We start from the raw sequence: 24,681 nt of genomic DNA, 5'->3' as shown, positions 1-24,681 counted from the left end.
ACATGGAAAGTAAGCAACCTGCTTTTGAATGACTTTTGGCTAAACAATAAGATTAAGACAGAAATCAAGAAGTTATTTCAAACTAATGAGAACAAAAATACCAGAGTCTGTAGGATACAGCTAAAGCAGTGTCAAGAGGGAATTTTATAGCACTAAATGCCCACATCAAAAAGTATGAAAGGTCTGAAATTAACAACCTAACATCACATATAGAGGAACTAGAGAAACAGGCACAAACCAACTTGAAAGCTAGCAGAAGACAAGAAATTGCCAAAATCAGAGCTGAATTGAAGGAAATAGAACATGAAAAACCATACACAAGATCAATGAATCCAGCAGTAGATTTTTTAAAACAATAAGTAAGGTTGATTGATCACTAGATAGACTAGTAAAGAAAAATAGACAATTCAAAAACACACAATAAGAAATGACAAAGGGGACATTACCACTGACCCCACAGGAATACACAAATGCATGTGTGCGCACGCACACACAAACAGACACACACAAAACCCTCTCATTAGCTAGAAAAACTAGACAAAATTGATGCATTCCTGGAAACATAACAACTTCCCAAGATAGAACCAGGAAGAAACTGAATCTCTAAACAGACCAATAAGGAGTTCCAAAATTGAATCAATAGTAAAAAGCTTACCAACCAGAAAAAGCCCAGGACTAGACTGATTCAGAGCCCAATTCTACCAGATGTACAAAGAAGAGTGGATATCATTCCTACTGAAAATAGTCCCAAAAAATAAAGAAGAGGGATTCCTCCCTAACTTGTTATATGAGGCCAGCATCTTCCTAATACCAAAACATGGCAGAGTCACAGCAGGAAACAGAAAACTTCAAGCCAATATTCCGGATGAACATAAATGCAAACATCTTCCACAAAATACTAGCAAACCAAATCCAGCAGCAGATCAAACAGCTAATCCACCATGATCAAGTAAGCTTTATCCCTGGGATGCAAGATTGGCTCAACATATGCAAGTCAGTCAATGTGATTCATCACATAAACAGAACTGAAATGAAAAACCACATAATCATCTCAATAGATGCAGAAAAGGCTTCCAATAAAATTGAACATCATTTCTGTCCACCAACAACATCCAAGCTGAGAGTCAATCAAGAATGCACTCTCATTTACAATAACCACAAAAAGAATAAAATATCTAGGAGTACATCTAGCTAGGAAGGTGAAAGATCTTTGCAATGACAATTACAAAACACTGCTCAAAGAAATCAGAGATGACACAAACAAAGGGTTAAACATTCCATGCTCATAAATAGAAAAAACCAAAATTGTTATAATTGCCATACTGTCCAAAGCAATTTACAGATTCAATGCTATTTCTCTCAAACTACCAATGACATTCTTCATGGAATTAGAAAAAACTGTTTTAAAATTTATATGGAACCAAAAAAAAGCCCAAATAGCTAAAGCAATCCTATGCAAAAAGAACAAAGTCAGAGGCATCACAATATCCAACTTACAATTATACTACAAGGCTACAGTAACCAAACAGCATGGTACTACTTCAAAAACAGATCAATGGAACAGAACTGAAAGCCCTGGGAATAACACCACACACCAGCAATCATCTGATCTTAGACAACAATGTCAACAAAAACAAGCAGTGGGGAAAGGGTGCTGGGATAACTGGCTAGCCATTTGAAGAAGATTGAAACTAGATTCCTTCCTTACATCATATACAAAAATCAACTCAAGGTGGATTAAAGACTTAAATGTAAAACCTAAAACTATGAAAATCCTGAAAGATAATCTAGGAAATATCATTCTGGACATAGGCCCTGGCAATGATTTCATGACAAAGACACCAAAAGCAACTGCAACGAAAACAAAAATTGACAAATGAGATCTAATTAACCTAAAGGGCTTCTGCACAGCAAAATATAAAGCATCGACAGAGTGAATAGACAACCTACAGAATGGGAGAAAATATCTGCAAACTATGCATCTGAAAAAGGTCTTATATCCAGCACCTATAAGGAGCGTAAACTAATTGGAAGCAAAAAACAACCACATTGAAAAGTGGGCAATTATGAACAGACACTTTCAAAAGAGGACATACGCATGGCCAAGAAACATACAAAATGTTAAACATCATTCATAATAAGATAAATGCAAATCAAAACCATAATGGTATCCCATTTCACATGAGTTATAATGATCATTATTTAAAAGCCAAAAAATAACAGATGCTGGTGAGGTTGCAGAGAAAAGGGAATGCTTATAGACTGCTGGTGGGAATGTAAATTAATTCAGGCACTGTGGAAAGCACTGTGATGATTCCTCAAAGAACTAAAAACAGAATTATCATTCAAGCCATCACACTGGTTATATACCCAAACATGCATGCAAATGTTCACTGAAGCACTATTGACAATAGCAAGGTCATGGAATCAACCTCAATCTCCATCAGTGGTCGACTGAAAAAAAAAATGTCATACATATAAGCCATGGAGACACTATGCAGCCATAGAAAAGAACATGATGATATTCTTTGCAGCAACATGGATAAAGTTGGAAGTCATTATCTTAAGTTAATAACACAAGAACAGAAAACCAAATATTGCATAGTCTCACTTATAAGTGGGAGCTAAACACTGAGTACATATGGACACAAAGAAGGGAACAACAGCCACCAAGGTCTACTTGAGGGTGAAGTGTAGGAGGAGGGTGAAGATCAAAAGGCCACCTATCAGGTACTATGCTTATTACCTGGGTGGTGAAATAATCTGTACATCAAATCCCTATGACATGCGATTCAGCTATGTAACAAACCTGAACATGTACCCCTGAACCTAATATAAAATTTTTAAATGCCTAGAAAAAAAACAGGAAAAAGTCTTTGTGGTTTTAGATTGAGCAAAGATTTCGTTGACATGACACTCAAAAATAATCCATAGAACAAATTTTTCATATTTTTAACTTCATCAAAATTAATAGTGCACTCTCTTTGAAAGCTGCAGTTGAGAAAATGAAAAGGCAAGCCACATATAAGGAGAATATATCTGTAAATCACATATCTGATAAAGGTTTTAAAACAGAATACATAAAGACCTTTCAAAACGTGATAATAAGGAAACTACTAAAATTTTCATAAGAATACAGATGACGGATAAGACAAAAATAGTTTCCTAACATGAGTAGTCATTAGATAAATGCTAATTAGAACTACAGTAAGAAACCACTTACACACCTGTTACACCAGACCTTCCATGTAAAAGACTGGCCCTTCAAGTGTTGGCAGGAGACAGGCATGAGGCAGAGGATGAGAACTCTCATATAATTCTGGTGAGAAATGGAAAATAGTAGAATCACTTTGGAAAAACAGTGTGGCAGTTTCTTAAAATGTTAAGCAACAATCTATCATATGATCCATTAATTCTATTCTTTGGTACTTCCCTGAGATAAACTAAAGTTTATACAAAGACTTGTAGTAATATCCAAACCTGGAAACAACTCAAATGTCCATCAACAGATAAATAAACAAACTTTGGTACCTCCACAAAATAGACTACTTACTCACTACTACAAAGGAATGAACAATTGAGAGACATAATATCAATGAATAAAAATTAAATATGCTGAGTAAGTGAGGCAAAGCAAAGAACTATGCCATTTATATAAAGTTCTAGAGAATATAAAGTAATGTATATTAATAGAAAGTATATTAATATAGAGTTCTAGAGAATAGAAAATAATTTATATTAACAGAAAATAAATTAGTGTTTGCATGGGGGATGGAAGTTGGAGAAAGGCAAGAAGGAAGGGATTACAAGGAAGTATGAGCAGTCTTTTTGGGAGTGATGAATATGTGTATTATCTGCATTGTGCTGAGGGTTTCACAAGTGTACATGTAGGTCAAAGCTTAACAAAGTCATACACTTTAAATATGTGCTATTTATTGTATGTCTACTGCTCCTTAATAATCCTGCCTAAATAGCTCAAGAATTGCCGGGCGCAGTGGCTCACACCTGTAATACCAGCACTTTGGGAGGCCAAAGCAGGTGGATTACCTGAGGTCAAGAGTTCAAGACCAGCCTGGCTAACATGGTGAAACCCCATCTCTACTAAAAATTCAAAAATTAGCCAGCATAGTGGCTCATGCCTGTAATCCCAGCTACTCAGGATGCTGAGGAAAGAGAATCACTTGAACCCAGGAGGTGGAGGTGGCAGTTAGCAGAGATTGCACTACTGCACTCCAGCCTGGGCAACATGGTGAGACTCAGTCTCAAATAAAAAAAAAAGAGAGCGATAAAATTAATATATAAAATAATTATTACATTTTATAATTATTTCAGTTATGTGACATTTCATAACATGACATGATATGTTAAAGTTATGGATAGGATATAAACAGATCAAATAAAAATTCAAAGCAAATAAGCTGAAATTGTAATGTAACATTGTAGGTAAATTATTTCCTTATTTTCAATTTTTAAAGAATATAGGCTGGGCACGGTTGCTTGTGCCTGCAATCCCAGCACTTTGGGAGGCAGAAGGCAGAGGCAGGAGTATCACCTGAGGTCAGGAGTTCGAGACCAGCATAATCAACATGGAGAAACCTCGTCTCTTCTAAAAATATAAAATTAGCCAGGCATGGTGGTGCATGCCTGTAATCCCGGCGACTTGGGAGGCTGAGGCAGGAGAATCACTTGAACCTGGAGGCAGAGATTGTGGTGAGCCTAGATCTCACCGTTGCACTCCAGCCTGGGCAACAAGAGTGAAACTCCATCTCAAAAAAATGTTTATGTATAAATATATATATATATATATATATAAAAATTACCTACAATGAAAATCAATTGCTTTCCTAATACATAACAATTTTTTAAAATACTACTCACACCACAGATAATAAACTTGTGGGACTCTTGTTTTTAATCACAGAGCTGTTCACTACTAAAGAGGCCATGAAAAGTGAAGATATATTTTTTAAAAGATGCATAACATGTTTAGCCCATAATTGAGGGATATTTTGGTACCATATGTCTAATCCCCTGAACTTTAAGCCTTGAACTCTATCCTGACCCTGTAGGACATAACACATTTGCATACTTGTGGAGAAGCAACATAACTTGGTCCAGTGGGTCAGTTGGGGCTATTTTATAAATACTAATTTCCCCAAACTGGATATGATAATAGATGCATGAAAAGCCAGATGGTGGCAAAGTGGTGCAGCTGGGCAAAAAACTCAACTCTCTTCTCCCCTTCCCCTTCAATTCAGTGAAATGTTATATCTTAGAAAAAAATAGGAGCAAATTGGCTTTCACAGGAACTGAAGAACTGCAACTGGCTGGGTGCATATCTCTAGAGGCATCATTTTACCTTTCAGGGCTTCGGTTCTTCTGTAGGTCTGACACACCAACAGCTGCTTTGTGAAGATCAGATGGAGTTCTATGCCGAGGTACTGTGTATACTGTAGGGCCCAGTACAAAAGTGAGTTTACTCCATGCCCAATGTTCACTGGTAGGCCAGATCTGAGATTTAATTGTGATGGAGAGAATAGATTTTCAGAACAGAGAAAGCAAGCACAGACACAGTATTCCTACTTTAGAACAGAAAGGTTTATATTCCTGGCAAGCTTTTCTCTCTGTCTGGCCATCAGCACCTGTATCCTTCTTGCCTCTTGACCATGAGTTTTGTTTGTTCTCCTTGATGTGCTCCAATGACTCCAACAGGCTTAAGAAAATGACACTTCAGCATTACCAATAGAACTGATACTTGCTAAATAAGGAAATGTTATTAGAGAGCATGAGTTGTGTCCTCAAAAAAAAAAAAATGCTTCCAATGTTTATCAATCCTGTTTCTCCACACTTTGATTTTGGGGTGATATGGAAAAGAGATGTAAGTTAACAAATGACCCAAGCATGATAAATTCTTCTATTGCTGATAATAAGTGAACTGTGGTTTTACATAACCATCAGATGTTGTCTGTAGGGCTTCATTTACCAGTGACAGAGAAAGCTCCATTAATTTGTAAACCCTTTTTGTTGGTGATGAAAGCCTTAAAGCTGAGAATAAAATCAGTTGTCCGTAAAGAACCCACTTTCTGTTCTTACAGAATGTGGGCCACTCTGTTTCTCCATCACCAAAGCCCCCTGCCTCTCTTTCTCTAAGTCTGTAACTCATCCATAAATATTAATATGACTTGCACGTGGGATAGAAACTGAGATGAAATGGGCTTGTTTTTGCAACTTCTGAAATACATTCTTTAGGCAAATCACCCATTTCCAGGAAGCAAAACTACCTGGGCTTTGAACATTTCCCTTTGCTTTTCTCAAACAATTGCTATTCACAAAAGATTAACATTGAGCTACTTGTTTAGAGATATTTATAAACATCAAAACAGCTTCTAAGCAGGAATTTAAAAAAATCAGACTTCCAGAAATGAGCTGCTTTTTTCTCCGTGAACGTAAAAATATTGCCACATGTAACTCTAAAGAGTGAAAATATATTTTGGGGTATGCTATACATAGAGGAAGATGTCCTAAATTTTTTATTTTTCCTCCCAAGCTTCAGGCTACGTTTCCATGTACAGTCAGCACTGTAGATCTACGAGAGGAAATAATTTCAGTGCACATGTACATCGTGAGTCATAACAAGAGGTGAAGGGACTGTTTGTTTCAGACTTATCCTAAAACCATCCTCAGAGCAAGGGCATCTGTCTCAGTGTGCAATTAACAAAGTCCTTCGCAATCCTGTCTCCAATGGCCCAGGTGCAATGACTACATATCAAGGCTACACACAACACTGAGTTCATTGTTTCTTATTGTTTATGTGTATGCATGAAACCTTATATGTGGCAAAAGAAAGAATGGAAATTTGTTTTTAGCAGAAATATGAATAAGTCAATGATGCTTTAATTGGTCTCCTCCAAAGACCCTTAGATCAGAGGAAACAGCTGGCATGCTGGGAGATTGCTATATTGTATTTGTAGCCAATTTTCTTTTTCTTTTAATTGTACTTTAGATTCTGGGGTACATGTGCAGATCATGCAAGATTGTTGCATAGGTACATTCATGGCAAGGTGGTTTGCGGCCTCCATCCCCCCCATCACCTACACCTGACAGTTCTCCCCATATTATCCCACCCCAACCTCCCTCCCACTATCCCTCCTCTAGCCCCCGGCAACGGAACCCAGTGTGTGATGCTCCCGTCTCTGTGGCCACGTGTTCTAATTGTTCAACACCCGCCTAGGAGTGAGCAGTGTTTGATTTTCTGTTCTTGTGTCAGTTTGCTGAGAATGATGGTTTCCAGGGTCATCCATGTCCCTACAAAGGATACAAACTCATTTTTTTAATAGCTGCATAGTATTCCATGGTGTATAAGTGCCACATTTTCTTTGTCCAGTCTATCATTGATGGGCATTTGGGTTGGTTCCAGGTCTTTGCTATTGTAAACAGTGCCACAATGAACATGTGTGTGCATGTGTCTTTATAATAGAACGATTTATGGTCCTTTGGGTATATACCCAGTAATGGGATTGCTGGGTCAAACGGAATTTCTATTTCTAGATCCTTGAGGAATTTTTTGGGTAGCCTGACACTCAGGAAGTGCTTAAAAAATCTAAAGTCTTCATGTAGGACTGAGTAGTCCCTAATCCAGAGATCGATAACTGATAATCTACAAATCAGTTTTAAAACTCCAGTACAAAAATGTTTTTATTTCCAGTTCACTATTTATCCACCAACATCACTAAAAACTAAACAACATGTAGCCAACCCTGGGGTACAGCTCTAGGAGTTGTTCTTATGCTGGGATAAAGCAGAGAATTGCAGCCAGGAAGTCCCAAAAAGCAACTATCAGGCTCAAGTTACCGTTCTAATAACTTTCCAAATGGTTTCATCATAGGCTGATTATTTTGAAATAAATAGAACCTTTAATACTCTACTTTCAAATGCCTGAAAGAACAAGAGACCAAAGATTCATTGCTGAAAAACCCCACAATATATGGGAGAGGAGATTTTTAAATTCTGCTTCTCCTGTGGCCCTGTGACCATTTTGGCCTTTACTTCTGTGTTTGAGTCAATAACTTAGCTCATGGGGGCTGCTATAACAAAATACTGTAAGCTGGAGGGATTATAGACAAAAGAATTATATTCCTGTCAGTTCTGGAAGCTGGAAGTCTATAATCAAGGCATTGGCAGATTCAGTCTGCTGAGGACTTGCATCCTCATTCATAGACAGCTGTCTTCCCCCATATCCTCACACAGTGGAAGGGGCAAATGAGCCCTGTTAGGCCTCTGTTATTAGGGCACTAATCCCATTCATGAGAGCTCCACTCCCATGTCCCAATCACCTTCCAAGCCTCCACCTCCTAATATCGTCACTTTGGTGACAGATGTCAATATACAAATTTTGGAGAACACACACATTCAGAATATAAAAGTCAGGATCTCAATACACCATGCAATAGCACAGAAAAGCCATTTCCCCATATTTCCCAATTATTCTTTTCTCTGGAACCAGTCAATCAACATGCATTCATTCTATGTTTATGGAGCCTAACTGTGCTCAATGCCCATGCTAGGTTCTGGTGAGATGCAAAGACAAGGAAGTCTTGATTCTTGCCAGTATATAAGCCAACTAAGAAGGAAAAATTATTGCTTGCTATATGGCGATTCTTAAAAAAAAAGAAATGGTATATTTTTATGGATGGGGTACAATGCTTAGGATCGTATGAGATGCTGTGCATATCACACAAGGTTAACTTGATTTATGGTAGCAAATGACTCAGCATATGAAGTTTACTAAGTTAGGCAAGGTTTTATAATAATGGCTGATGGTACTGGTTGTTTTCTCCATTCACATAGTAAGTGAAGATCTCCATCCCACAGAGATCCAACTTCCACCTAAGAAAAACTAAACATCTCTGTAGGCCAGGAGCAGTAGCTCATACCTGTAATCCCAGCACTTTGTGAGGCCAAGGCAGGTGGATCCCCTGAGGTCAGGAGTTGAGACCAGCATGGACAACAGGGCGAAACCCTGTCTCTACTAAAAATACAAAAATTAGCCAGGTCTGGTGGCTCACGCATGCAGTCCCAGCTATTCTGGAGGCTGAAGCAGGAGAATCACTTGAACCTGGGAGGTAGAGGCTGCAGTGAACAGAGATCTCGCCATTGCATACCAGCATGGGTGTCAGAGAGAGACTCCATCTCAAAAATAAATAAATAAAATAATAAATATCTCTGGAGCACCAACATGAAGAAAAAGCTTAAATGCAAAAAGTATAAACTGATTTCACTTTTTCATTGAGGTTTGCTTTGACCCAACTATGTTCACTTGTTTTAAATATCAATAACTAAGCAATCTGTCAAGTGCATTTTGTGATACACTCCTACTTCTATTCATCTGATGTATAAAATGATGTTATTTGTGAAGAAACGATAAACCCGGAAACATAAATTTTAAAATTAAATTAATATTAGGGGGATGTTAGTGTGATGGTCACTGAAGAATCACCTTGGAAAGGAGATTCTGCAAATGAAATTCTCAGATGAATGATCTGAAGTAGAAACTCTATAAAAATGCCACTCTTTCTTGCAGTTCTGAACTAAATGACTTTTCCAGAAGATTGGTCAGTATTCATGATGAAAAGGGAAAGCTAGGAAATATTTAAGTGAAGGGTAAATTTTCTATATTTCAAAATATATGGAGGCTATAATGTTACTAAAGGAAAATAACCATGAAAATTTGATTCTAGGTAGCACAATTGTAAAGAATTTTATTGGAATTTTCCAAGGTCCTAGAGTTAAAGGATTTTTCATTTACTATATGAAGACTTTGTAATCATATAGATTACAGATATGAATCTGGCAGATATGAACCTAAGAGATCTCAGGGCTTTAGCATCCAGTAGAAAGCCTTCAAAGAAGACCAAGGCAGGAGGAGTTGTGGCTCTTACACTGTCACTTATAACTGAATGAGTTTGGAAAAATAAGAAAACCTCCTGCACTCCATTTCTTCTGTCCACTATAAGAATGTAATGAAGTCCTCCCCAGGAATGGTAATGTGCCGTATAATTCATCATCAACATTATTAAATCATAGCTTTACCTGAATTCAATAAATTTTCAAAGACCATTATAAAGCTTTCTCAGTGAATATGCCCACCCACGAGGTGAGAAAAGACATTTGGGTGTGTTTCTCAAATGTTCATAAGCAACATTTTCTCTATAGTAGCCAATTTCATTTATGGGGTAGTATAGCAAGGACCTCTCAACCAAGGAGCTCCTCATCTAAACTTGAGCCAACGCTCTCAGAATGAGACTCATTATTTGTGGAGAACAGATGCCCTTCATCACTCTAACAACTGGGTTAATATCATCAGCTCCAGCTCTTTCCAGCCAATGCCAATCCATCATCAAGCTTTGGGGACCATAAAAGAAACAAGCAGAAAAACAATTTGCCAGGATGATTTAACGGCTGGCATTTAGAAGTTCCTCATTCAATTGCTTTCTTGATGTGGCTCTTGGCCCTTCCTCTTCTTGAAGAAAGCTCTCCTATATTCACTCACAGATGGCCTACGTGTGTGAATGCACAGAAACGAAGCAGAGAGATGTTCTTTTCATGATTGGAATTGCTTAAGGGTAATGAGCCATCCCTTGAGGAACATCCAGCATGATCCTTAAAAGGATGACACTGAGTGGGCAGGCAAAGGATCCCAGCACATCCAAATGATGAGTGCAGCTCTGCGTTTGGGTCCTGCTTTCATGATGGTAAATACCAGAGCAAAAACTGTAAAAGTGGCCAGGCATCTAGATAGCTGGAGTTCATCAATGACTAAGCAGCCTAGAAAACTGATTTTTTTTCACAAGTATATCCTACAGCAGTGGTCTCCAACACCAGGGACCAGTTTTGGGGATGGGGGCTGGGAGAGGGAATGGATTAGAGATGAAACTCTTCCACCTCAGATCATCAAGCATGAGTTAGATCCTCATAAGGAGCACACAACCTTGATCCCTCACATGTGCAGTTCACGATAGGGTTCGTGCTCCTATGAGAATCTAATGTTGCTACTGATCGGATAGGAGGCAGAGCAAAGGCGGTGATGCTCACTCACCCACCGTTCACCTCCTGTTGTGCGGCCCAGTTCCTAATGGGCCATGGACCGGTACTGGTTCAGGGCCTGGAGGTTGGGGGTCCCTGTCTTACAACATATAGACCCAAAATGAATCTAAATTTGTTCCACAGAAGCTGATGAACCAAAAGATAATGTGGTAGCAGATATTTTGGGACAGAGAAGTCAATTGACATATAATCTCTTCAGTGCTTTGCCTCAGAGAATGCAGAGTGAGGAAGCTTCCAAGGTTATGTATCTAAGTTTTTCTATTACAAAGGAAAGGACTGAAGACAGAGAGGGCCTTTGTCCATTGACAGAGCTGGTGGGTAGCTGGGCAGGACTAGAACCCAGATCTTCCCTCAGGCTCAGTGCTCCCTTTATTCCACCTTGCCAGCTTCAAGGTGAGTGTGGCACTTCCATTGCCCGAAAAGTATTGTTACATTCCCGTGTTATTTCGATAACTTTTAGGCACTTTGTGTTCAGAGACCACGTCTCCATTATCCAATACCAAACAGCCAGTGCTTTACATAGTACAGGGCACCCTATTGACAAAGCGGCTACTGGTTTTAGTTAAATGGAATTAAACTTAACTGGAAAACAGCTTTAATGTTCAATAACAACAACAAAACAACCAAGATAGTAGCACATGCTTATAAAATGCCTACTATGAGCAAGGCATCACCCAAAGCACTTTACATACATTAACTTGAGTTAACGTTAATTATAATCCCATGAGACAGGTTAGCCCCATTACTGATATGGGAAGGGCATTGATTTTCTTCGTTAAGCTCATGACGAAGGCACTGTGCAATCAATCGTGGGAAGAGAGCTCTTAACCCCGAGCCTGGCCGTTGGCAGTGCATTGTGTCCATGTGCCACCACTTTCTCATTGTGTCCTCACAAGGGACTTCCTCATTATTTACAAAGAGAGAGAGAAAACGCTCTGGCGTGTCATCTTCTTATAAGGACACTAATCCTATGGTATCAGGGCCTCATCCTTAAAGTCTCCATCTTCAAATCCAGCCACACTGGCAGTTAGGAATTCAACATATGGATGGAATCCCTAATTGCCAGTGTGCTGTCCGTGTGCAGCAAGACTGGGCAACCTGGGGCAGGCGGGCTCAGCCCAATCTTGGACAACTGACTACACCATATTTGGGAAGTGACTTTGAATAGAAATCAGCATTTTAATTAAATAAAATTTAAAAGATGATTTAGACAAATCTGGAAGCCCCCTAAGTTGGGGAAGCCCAAGACGCCACAAGTTGGTCCTTGGAAGTCCGGCTGAGCCTGCTGTTACTTGGCCTTTGTAGTTTGAATATTACTATGAATTGAATGTTTGTATCTCCTCCAAATCCATATGTTGAATCCCTAATTGCTAGTGTGGCTGGATTTGAAGATGGAGCCTTTAAGGATGAGGCCCTGATACCATAGGATCAGTGTCCTTTTAAGAAGACAGCACGCCAGAGCGTTCTCTCTCTCTCTCCTCTCTCTTTCTCTCCCTCTCTCCCTCTCTCTCTCTCTCTCTCTCTCTCTCTCTCTCTCTCTCTCTCTCTGTCTCTGCAAACAATGAGGAAGTCCCTTGTGAGGACACAATCAGAAGGTGGTGGCCACTTACAAGCAAGGCAGGAAGCCCTCACCAGAAACTGAATGAACTGTGAGAAAAACTACTGCTTTTTAAACCACCCAGTTTACTGCATTTCCTTCTACCAGGCTGAGCTGACTAATACAAGAGTTTTGTCTTTGGTTGGTGGTTCCGAGAAGTGAGGGGAGAGTGAGGAAGCTCTCCCCAGTGGGCTTCCAGCCTGCATCATTGCCCTTGCATTGTGTCCATAGGCACCCTGAGGCTGGTGTCTGCAGAAACACGAAGGCATCCAAATAGCCAAGTTCTGTCATCCGGAAAAGGCCGGCTTTGCTTTCGTGCACCCACTGCCTCACAGTATGGCTGTAAGAATGAAATTAAGTAATACCGGTAGAGCCCTTACTTGGGGTCTCTCATCCTTACCTCATTAAGTCAATTCATCCCCCAGAACCTCAGTCTCTTCATCTGTAAAATGCCCATACTATCTAGCACTTGGTGCTCTTGGGAAATTGCATCACTCCCTGGATTCTTTAGATGGAGGTGACTATCTAGAGGGAGAGGAGGCTTACAGGGTGGATAAGATTCCCAGTCTGGAGCTGATATTCTATATTCTGGGCCTTGGAAAGAGGTAGGGTGGAGAACACCAGCTCTATCAGGCCCTGCAAAAGGCATGATTCTGAGGCCTAAGCTGGGCAGAGGATGCGGCAGTCCTGAAACATCACACCTGGGATTTTCCTGGAAAGATCTCCCTCGACGTAGGGAGCAGAACACTGGGCTAGGACTCTGGGGACTGAGCCCTGGGAAATGCAGGTCACTAGCCCCTCCAGGCCTCTACACATTCTCCATTAAAGGAGGGGTAAATCATGATTATTTCTCAGGGATCCTGTATCCTGTGATTGTAAAGAGTGCATTCTTTTTTTTTAATTGAATTCCGCATTAGTAAAATGTGAACACAGGGCAATTTCATTCTGCGTACTTGGTCAGCATGATTTGTATTCCACAGCCTAAGTCGCTCACAGCAAGGTTGATGTGTGTTTGGACTGCAATAACCAAGTGCTTTTATATTTTATAAAAGCCAAATTAATGATGAAAACTCACTAACGGTACTTTTCCTTTTTTCAATTCAAAGAAAATTGGATTATTCATGTGTGTCGGAGTTGGTAGCTCACCTCCATTAGGAAGGGGGGCTTATTAGAAATCCATAAAAAGTGCTATAATCAGGAGGATATTTTAGTAGAAGAAATCAAAAGACCATTACCAAAGCTCGCATACAATGCACCTAGCAAAGCTCACTCAGGGTGTAGTGTTCCTTGAAGGGGAACTTCCAATACCAGAAAAGGCCACCCGAGGTCCCACAGTGAGGAGCTGAGCCACAGAAGAAAACAATCACAACAGGAGGAGAAAAATTACTCCCTAGACTGCAAGCTGCTTAGAGGTCAGGATTTTGTCTTTGTGTTTACTGCTGAGTCTCCAGCTACTAGAAAACTGTCATTGCACATTGAATGAATGGAAAGGTGACCCATTTATATTCTGGTGTCTATTCTTCAAGAATTAGATAGATGCTAGATACATAATTGATAGATAGATAAGATAAATAGATGATAGATAATAGTTACAGGCATGTCTATGTCTGTATCTATCCACCATTTATATTTATCAATTCATCTGTCTGTTTCTATCTATTCATCTATCTAAAGAGAAAGACAGAGGAAACATTCAGTATAAGATTTAATGGCTCACTTTATTCCATAGCCCACTTGTTTCTTTCTGTGTAGAGAGTGTTTTCCTGCTGAGGATTTAGGTTCGGATTTGAAGTGGCCATTTTATACCTTTCCCCTTAATCTCCTTTCTGACTTCTAACAGCTTAAGGACCTTGAATCAAAGCTTCAAGAATTTGTTTCCTCCACAACAGAGGTCTTGTGTACAAGGTCTTGAGCCTTACTGAGGAAAGAGGCTTCATCTTAGAAAAAGCAACTTTGTAGCACAGCTCTCTGAGTGTGGGGAGTCTGCGTGAACACCAGACTGCATTGTCCATGATGTCAACAGGAGGGTCAACCCTGTCAGCTGCAGTCCCTGCCACACTCTTCACCAGTCTCCTGCCTTCTTACAAGATTCTGGGAAGAGAAGACAGAAAAAGACCCAAGTCAGCGGCACACTCGTGCCTTGCCCATACCCTGGGAGCAAATGGACTTCTGATGTTCTTGCCTCCTGGTGCTATCTGTTGTTCTCCAAGGGATGAGAATGGGTTCCAGGTGGTCATCAAAAATTTTCACAGCCAACCATCAAATACCCTTCTTACAAGGAGACATTTTCAGGCCAGACTTATCTGTCAAGTTCATGTCAACCTGTCCAAATACCTACTTAGTAGTCAAATAAATATTTATATTCAAAATAAAACCCGCCTTCTCCTCTGTGCCAGACCAATGCCTGCATATCCTATCTCACCAAATGCAGCATCCACCATCCAACAATTGTCGTGGACCAAAATTGTCCAAGAATCTCTCCTCCTTGTCCTTAGAATCTCTCCTCTCTGTCACTCATCATCAGCTCCAAGCCCTGTAGCTTTAGCCCCTGAAAAACTACCTGGCCCCATCCCCACTGCCACCACAATGGTGTAGGTCCTCCTCTCTACTCACCTGGAAGAATGACACAGCAGCCCTCCTGTTTCCTGCCTCCATGATACCTACAGCATAAATCTGGTCAGGACTATCAGAGGTGGTTCCTGTTTCTCAAGGTACCATTCAAACCTTTGATATAGCTCTTGCCTTCTGCACCAGCCTCATCTTTCTCCTGTTTTGGTAATGCCTTTAACACTCACATCCCTGGGCTTTCCCGGATGCTTACCACTGCCTGAGCACAAGTTTTCCATCCCTAGCTGGACTCCTGAGCTCAGATTTTAACCATGCTCAAGTTTGCCAAGTGCTTCCCACTCTGAGAGGTGCTGAAGGGTCTGTGCCTCTCATTTTATTTTGAAGTGTGCCTGGCACCCAATTCTCAGCAGTCTCATGGTAACCACCTTGCCCCACTCTCATTCTGTGTCTCTTCCATAGTAGGAGGAGCACGTCTTACTCTGAATTATAATTCTGTCACCCAGCTCCCTGCTTGCCCCATTAGGAAGCCAGTATTTCCTAAACATCTATCGAATAAATGAGTGAGTGGATCCTGAGGAATGCATGCCATGGGGGTTTGGCTTCTCTTTGTTTCCCCTACAGTTTTACAGCTCAGAGAGTTTGTCTCTTCTCTGGCCAGAGTGGACTCAACCCTGCAGGGTTGTGAACCTTGCCACATTCTCCTGGGCTGTTCCGAAGATGACATTTAGCCTCACATGGAAGAAGGTTAAAAAAAAATCAGGCAGTTTCAATCCTGCAAAACATCAGTGACAACTCATGGTAGAAGTTTATAACTGTGTTGAGGTGTTATTCGGTTGCCAGGACTTGGAAAAGAAACGAGCAAACAAAGGCACCAAACGAGGTGTGGTGTGAGGAGAGGCATGTCATTCCCAAGAAACAGCCCCAGCACTGGCTGGGAAGGGGAATGCAGAAAGCAGCAACAGCTCCCACAGGAGTCCCCCTTTGACCTAGGAGAGAAGGCTTGGCCTTAAATCAAAAAGACATCCTGATGAGATGGGGTAAGTCGAACAGATGGGGGAGGGCCGTCAGGAAAAAATAAATAAATTTGGTTCATCCAGGACAAGGGAGATGGAGAGGGGCCAGGAGCTGGGATGCAGCAGGACTGGAGCCCTGGGGTCCAGTGACTGGTCAGCATCGGAGAGGCAGAGGGAGGCAGTGCTTCAGGGCAGCCTTGCTGGAGGGATACATGGTTTCTCTCCTGCATATCACAAGCACATAACTTTAAATATATACAATGAAATTTATTTGGAGAAACTCTTTAATTTTAGCAAAAATCTAATCTACTATACAAAACCAAAAGACATAGCAATAGAGGGTCATCATTCCTCTTGCACAGGCAATGTGGAAAGGTAACAGATAAGGTTACTGATTGTTTTTCTTGTCAATTCAAGTAAAGCAGGGACGTTAGGTCAAGGCTGTTTCATGCCCCAGCTCCATCACTGACTTGCTGTGGACTTTGAGTTCACAATAAATTGCTCAATATTTTTGGCCTCAGTTTCCTCATCTGTGAAATGGCACCGTTTGCTCACATCTTAGATAATATATGAGGTGGGAATGAAGATGGATAGGTGCAAATACTTTTTGTAACCTGAACTAAACTGTAGAGATGTGTTAAAAAGACAAATGTATATTTTCGTTTTGGGCAAAAATCTCCAAGCGTGTATAAAACCAGCATTTGGTCAAATATACAAGAGAGAAAGAGTGAGAAAAACAAGAAAAGGCCCAAGGGAATGATGGGCTGGGAGGAAAATGGGGAGGGACCTGGGTCCTGGGGATGGGTAGAGGAGCTTGGCTGTTCTAAAAGCATTTGACTCAAGCCTGTGGGAATTCCCTGGTCCTATAGGGTCAGCACTCTTGGAAACCATTCCAAGTCCTATGTGCCAGCAGGACAGAATAGCCTTCTTGCAGACAACTTGGTTTTATTCCCCCATGCCATTAAACAAGCCCGCCCACCCCCACCAACTCAACAGCAACGCCAATGAATAGCTTCAAAAGGAGTCGATATACGAAGTCGATCTGAGTGCTATTGCTCCTCCCTCTGAGCCAGGTCTGAATTGATGCCTGATGAGAAGGCTGGAAAAGCCAAGCCTGCTTCCTTTCAGCCTAACACCCTCTCTTCTTTCAGTCTCTTCTTTCTGGCAAACCTAGGTCCTCACCCTAGGTCATTAACAATGCCTTAGCACATCTTACAAAAGCAGAGATATTAGGTCTTGGCTATATTTCAACCCAGGTAATTGCAGTCTCCCTAGCAAGGTCGTTCCTTAAAAAGACAGTCATTACAGCAACTTGGACACTTCCTCCTATCAATTCCTCCCACCTCAGAGAAACAGCAACGATTCTCCCTAGGGTTTTGGCCAGAAGCCAGTTCTAGTCAATTCGATTTCACCCACCAGGACAAAAGCTTTTCTGGAACCTTGGGCAGCAAAGCTGCTTCGTGTTTCATAGGTCATGGGTTCAAATGCCAGGGAGGTGGTGCTTTCAATAAGACCTCTGTTAACGTTCAGGTGGTGGGTAATGGGTCTGGGAGCTCTTTCCTCACCCTCCTTTCTTTGCCTCTACACTTTTCTTGCTGGGAAAGGTAACAGGTAAGGTTAGCTTTCATTTCCCTTCCCAATATGAGCCTCGTGCCCAGAGCCAACTTGGCGCTCTACCATCCCATAAGGCATCTGGCTGCATTTCCGAGAGCTGCAAGTTGAATCACTCTCTCAGCTGCCTGGGGGAAAAATGGACCTTCATTTCCTATTCAGGCTTATGATTTATGCAACAATATAAATTACCATGATTCAATAAAGTAAAGTTATATAACAAGTACATTAAATTCAGGTGTTCAATATATGAAATAGGATAAAATGTCTGATCAACATTTTTTTTTGACATGGCAACCAGTGCCTGAGAAACTCTGCCACACATAAGCATTGCCATGCCTGTGTGGGGAGGGAGGAAATCCTAACACAAAAATCAAGTGGTGACAGCTGCATATATCAAATACTTATTATGTGCTGGGCATCAGGGTGCGCTCTCTGAATGGATCACCTTATTTGTTCCTTATAAGACTCCCTTAAAGTTATCACTACTATCCCTGGGATACAGATGAGCAAACTGCCCAGGGTCACCCAGCTAGTAAATACTAGTCTCCAATTAATGCTCCAGGTATCGAGGGTCAGAGTCTGTGCTCTTGAACACTGTATGCTATTTCTTCCAAAATACAGAGGTCGGGAAGCGCTACCCCTGGGAAGTGAGGTAGGGGATCAGCTTGATTTTCTTATTTCTGCTTCTCTAAGTTGTAGCATTCTTTGTAATGAATGTATATTATATTTATAATCAGGAAAGCATGATATTTTCAACTCTTCCCCTTTTCATACTGTCTGCACTTTAGACAAAGTAAAAAATATCTCAGAGCCAAGGAGCCTTTTTTTACAAGGTTCTTTTTGGAGTTTTCAGGACAAGAGAGAAGTATTCGAATATGGCAAATTGGCAAGCTTCTTCACAAAGATGTCATCTCCCTCTAAATCTGCTTTTACTCCTACATAAGCACCATGTTTCTTCTCTCTCTCACAAATAATAGGGCCTCTTGATACATATACCAAATAAGGCACAAGAAATTGTGGGGCAAAAAGTTGCATCTAAATGCTCAGTCCTGCCATGCTTCAGGAGGATGAACTTGGCCTCTGGTACAGCAATTGTAAAGGCTTCTGCAACTTGGCAGCATTTTAATAGCATGAGATAATTCCCCATCGTAACAGTAAGAAATACGGACTTGAGATCAATACAGGGTGAATTAGTAGTCAACAGCAATCAAGTACGACAGAGAAAATATGATTCATTTCTTAGAAGGGCTAAGATCTCAAACAGTTTATTGAGATGCGTTTGAAGATGGGAGAACTGCACTGGGAGGAATGCTTTAATTTAATCGACAAGTGGGTTTGTGAAGCAAGCACAGACACTTGAAGGCTTTTGAGACTTTATTTTCTCTATTTCTGCTGTGACTGCCGAAATATTATGGCTATCCTTCCTCCTGCAGCTGCTTCTGAAACCCCAAGATCAGTCCCAGGCAGTCAAAGCAGCTGACCTCACACCTTATTGCATGAAAATGAGGTTTTCAGCCCAGCATACAGGACAATAATTAATCTAATTAACAATTATTGGGTAGCAATGAAGTTAAGAATGTCACATCTCGTGGCATCCTTCTTCCTTCAGATGAGCTTTTGAATGTGATTTTTCCTGACATTTAACTGCCTTACCATATGTCTTTCCTCTTGCAGAGAAATACAATTTATTCATCAAGGATGCAGGTTCGTTTTCCTTGGATGCAGCAGATATGAACAAATGTGGATTACCTTAATATGAAAAGTGCTGGCCCTTGGCACTTGCCTGAATATGAATGTTGGAGGGAATGAAGAAGGCATTTTCCTTGGTGGATTTTGCTATTATTAAGTTTGAAGGGCAAAAGCGTTAAATCTAAGCTGCAGTGACACTAGATAGCATTTTTGTAAATGAAAGTTGATTTTTAAATAGTTTTGAACAGTGCCTAACAAATAAATTTCCTATTAAATATGTGTCTCTGCCCATGCATGGAAGGAGTTTATAAATTCACAGCCTTCTCTTTCCTGCTAGTTTGGTGATCCAGAGATGGGGAGATGGTGGCTTCGGTTGCTGCAAAACTTCTCCAGTGAGGCTTTTTAGATTCTAGATTCAGAAGAGAAATGTGATAGTCCGTATGTCTCCCCTTGGTGACTGTTTTGAGTTCAGTCTTTCCAATCAAAGCCTGGGGGAGTCTCTAAATACAAAAATAACTCGAATTCAATTTGATGCAGCATCCTCCAAACTCTACCAATCAGCATGTGTTTCCTCAAGGCAGCGGATTATTTTCTGAAGACAGAAGTAGGACTTGGAGGTTAGACAGGGAATTCTGAACTGACTTTGGGCACACAATTGGAAGGAGAATTGATCCCAGAATGGTCAATGAAGTGTCCCCAAAGTCTGCTGCCCCAAGAGAGTTGAGCTGATCCAACCGAGTGAACTTAAAGGTAGGCAGGGCAGAGGAGCTCCCAGTAATGAACAGCCAATTCCAGCAAGCCCTGTGTTCTGTTGCATCTAGAGTTCAGTCCTTTTGTGGAGAATCTACGGGAAGAATAGCTGGTCACCGATGTGGCTCACATCTATGGTGTGTTACTCAGCACTAAAAAAATCCAGGGACCAGGACCCTGAGCACTTCTCCAGATGCTCTTCCCCTGTGCACACCTGTCAGGGACAACGAAGCTCTGGGTAAGAAGTGAATGATGTGGGGCAGAGGTGGGCAGGTGGGAGTAGGTGAGGGGTCCTTAAACACCCACAAGTTCTATGAAAGAAGCACTCTCCCCGCTTTGACGAGATAGTAACTGAGTTTCAGAAAACTTAAGGGTTACTCAAATATCATAGTTAAGTCACCCAACTTGGGAGTGGTAGAGAGAGGATTCTAACCCAAGCGTGGCTGACTGTAGCAACTACCCTTTCAACTTTACCACGCTGTACGCAATCAATACTAACTGCCTTGAGCAATATCTTGACCATTTCTCATTTTTGTGGTTGTACCAGTAGTAGCTCGATTATCCAAAATACTGGGGGAATGGAGTGTTCTAATAAATTGACATTCTACCTTGGTGAAGAGACACTAATAGAAATAATTAGATTGTCAAAAGCTGTTTGTCTCGCAACAAGTATCCCCACCATTATGTGCTCATTTGCAACCTGTATGTCTTTTGATCATAACCATTAGCACATTATCGTCTTTTTTCTGTTGTAAGTTCAGTCCAGCAGGACAAGTCTTTCCTGCCACATTTTATACCCAGTTCATGGAATAGATTTAGTCCTCAGTGTGTGTATGTGTGTGTATATATGTGTATATCATGTACTATACAGTATGTATACTATTACATAATATATTGTAATGGAGTATAATATATGATAAAATTATATGGCAAATGTATTATATAATATTATCATATGTTGAATTAGTATGATACATAATGTATAATATAAAATATATTTTATGGTGGTATGGTGGCTCATGTCTATAATCTCAGTACTTTGGGAGGCTGAGGAGGGCAAATCAAAAGGTCAGGAGAGCAAGATCATCCTGGCTAACATGGTGAAATCCCATAACCCCATCTCTACTAAAAATACAAAAAATTAGCCATGTGTGGTGGCATGCTCCTGTAATCCCAGCTACTTAGGAGGCTGAGGCAGGAGAATGGCTTGAACTAGGGGGTGGAGGTCACGATGAGCCAAGGTCATGCTACTGCACTCCAGCCTGGGTGACAGAGGGAGACTCCATCTCAAAATATATATATTTATATATTATAGATTTATACAATATATATTATAGATTTATATATTATATATGCACATATACATATATACATATACACATACATGTATAAGATATATATATTACTATATAACATATCATACAGCATATACTATAGACATAGGACACACATATATACAAAATATGACAGAATGAATGCGTGCAAATGCTGTACAATCTGAGATGAAAGCTGTGAAGAGCATTGCTCTGAATGTGCATTGATGTGAGGATGTCCTCAGACATACTTGACGCCTAGAGTTTGAGTCCAGGTGCTATCTCTAATCAGCTCTGTTATTTATGGGCAAATATCTTAATCATCTAAGCCTAGGTAAAATTAGGATGATTATATGATATGACACATTAACATCATCTATGTACCAGGCTTAACTAACCTTCCAAATCGCCATATCTTATTACTCAGATATGATGATTGGCCTCATTCATAGGTGAGAAAACAAAGGCACAGTAAGGTTAAGTAATTTACTCAAGGTCACACAGCTCACCCGTGACAAGCATTCTGGATTCAGGGTCTACATGCTAAACTTCTTCGCCTGAGACTAAATGAGACAGTATACATATAGCATCTCACACAGTAGCCAGCACATACTAAATACTCAGTAAGTACTAGCTAGCTAGCCCTAGCCTTCCATCTTTAATGAGGACATTCTCTAGCTAACCACATGTGCTATTAAAACTTGACAGTATATTTGCCTTGTAAAGAATAGAAGAAGAAGTCAGTTTGCAAAGATTTTATTTTCAAGCTATCTATAAATAATATGTTAAGGGAAATTGCCTTTCTTATTTAAAGGTCTAATTTAGATTCTTTACCAAAATGATTTAAAATACCTTTCACTGGGAAACCATATTTCAAGGACTTTATTTATTAGACTTCTTGAAAGTGTGTTTTTAATGCACATTCTGACTTTTTGCCAAAACTCTTCTCTGAAATAGTAAAATTAGAGCGGCCCCCTCTTTAAAGACTTATATTTATTAGATTTTTACATATTGATATAGTAAAATTTATCAAAATAAATCTGAGAATTGGCACATAAATCTTCCAGCATTCTTTATATCCAGAGTCTCTACTGTCGTTTTCCTCTGATAAACAGTTAGAAAAGTCTCATGGCAAGGAGCTTCTTTTGAAAAGAATCAAAGCTGTATCTTCAAGTGTAACTTGTCTGCCACCAGCTTCACTTTTCTCATTGCTATGGTTCCACTTGGTCTGGAGTGGCTGTGTGTGTTTCATCTGACACTGATAATTAAACGTAATTACATTTTAAACCTCAGCAGCTGTGAACTCTGTAAAATGTGTGGGGCTCTTAGGCCAAGCCCTAAAACAATGTTTAAGCCTCTTGGGGTGAAGCCAGTAGAACGTCCCCATTTTGCATCTTTTCATGCTGTAGCTTTTCATATTTTTTTGCTGTTGTTGTTTAGATTATGGACAACTACTTCAAAAGAAGATGCCTACTTCTAAAAATTAGGGTGATCACATTATGAGTGATTTCAAATAGTACAGGCATTACCTACATAACCAAAGCAATTTTGGATATGAGTTTTTGTTTTCTAGAACCCCTAGATCTCTCGGCTGATATGTACTAGACACAAACAGCAACACTCAGAGTTGTCGACATGCATCTCATTTGATATATGGGTTACCTGCTTGACAGTGTAGAGGTAAGAAATCCTCACGAAAAATAAAAACTCCACTCCCTTTTCCAAGACAGGAACATTTTAATCCTCAAAATTTGGAGCATTATGAGTGCATGTATTGTATTTCCTTTTTTTTTTTTATCATACTTTAGGTTCTGGGGTACATGTGTAGATCATGCAGGATTGTTGCATAGGTACATACATGGCAATGTGGTTTGCTGCTTCCATCCCCCTATCACCTACATCTTGCATTTCTCCCCAGGTTATCCTTTGTTTGTGGGCCCATTCAATAGTCTGTGAGGCATGACACTCCAAAGGCACCAAATAAATAATGACAAATACAAATGTGGTCATTCTTGAAGACTAATTTGACTCCTTTGTATTGAGGGAGAAAATCGGAAGCATTAGAGTCCATTTTTGCACTGCTATCAGAAACAGTGCTCTTTGAAAATTGAAAGCTGAAAATAAAGATGTGCCAGCACTTGTGCATTGATAAATATCCAGTGCTGCTCCTTCTCCTATCCCTGTGTCTCCTCCCACTCATATAGTACTATGGTCGCCACTCCTGCCATTTCCAAGAACTGTGTTCTACTGGCTGCAATGCAGCCAAATCCAAGCTTCCAAACTCAGAATCCCAAACCCTTTCTAATCAGACCCTACCAATTTCTCTAGCTGCTTCTCTTGAAAGTTTAAGCTTCTAATTGACAAGCATTGCTCAGACCTGCCCGGCATTCATTCATCTTTTCTAGCTACAAAGCATCCTGTTTACCCACTGTTACCATCCTCACCTGCACAGTCTAACTTTGACCCCTTTTCAATCCCTGAGTTTAGTGAATAGGAACTCTTCTCTACATCCAGGGCTAAAAATATCCTTTAGGCTAAACAATCAGACTGTGGAATCCCCTGAGTACAGCGATTAGTTTATGAAAAACTTCGAAAACCAGTGAAAACCAAGCAGGTGGTCCTATGAGAGCTTGTTAGGAATATTGACAGAGAAACTTTCTCAAGGGTGAGGGGCTGCCTGGTTTTAACCTAGACTTACGGGGACCACAACGAAAACAACCCATGCCTATGGATGAAGCCAAAATAAATAGAAGAAAGAAACCCAGTCTTGAATAAAATGTCCCTGATTCTACTACGTCTGAATCTCCTTGGACTTTCTGAGTCTATCAATCAGGAAACTGCCTACAGGCTCCAGCTAAACAGAGTTAGTTTTTCTATGATTTTCAACACGAATCCTGATGAATATTGCACTCAGTACACCAAACAATTTGCATCTCTCTACTCAGGGCTTGGAGTTTTGTACGTCTTTGGTGTCTGTCTCTCTAATAGGGATCTAACTGCCTGAAGGTATATGGTCCACTTTTGGGGGGAATCA

The 24,681-nt window shown here is 40.4% G+C and overlaps 1 long non-coding RNA gene across 9 annotated transcripts in view; it reads right to left on the bottom strand.

Annotated features, from left to right (window-relative positions):
* Positions 1–24,681, bottom strand: part of LOC118154464 (uncharacterized) — a 924,399-nt gene that overhangs the window by 362,866 nt on the left and 536,852 nt on the right. For all 9 annotated transcript variants that reach the window (XR_013536616.1, XR_013536615.1, XR_013536618.1 and 6 more), the window contains 2 exons: positions 5,360–5,511; positions 3,228–3,319 (listed from right to left, as the gene is read on the bottom strand). This is a non-coding gene — a long non-coding RNA (uncharacterized LOC118154464). The remainder of the gene's footprint in view (positions 1–3,227; positions 3,320–5,359; positions 5,512–24,681) is intronic.

This window comes from Callithrix jacchus, chromosome 6 (assembly GCF_049354715.1).
Source record: "Callithrix jacchus isolate 240 chromosome 6, calJac240_pri, whole genome shotgun sequence".
Lineage (NCBI taxonomy): Eukaryota > Metazoa > Chordata > Mammalia > Primates > Cebidae > Callithrix > Callithrix jacchus.
The sequence above is the reverse complement of the archived record's forward strand: the minus strand, read 5'-3'. Positions and strand labels throughout refer to the sequence as shown.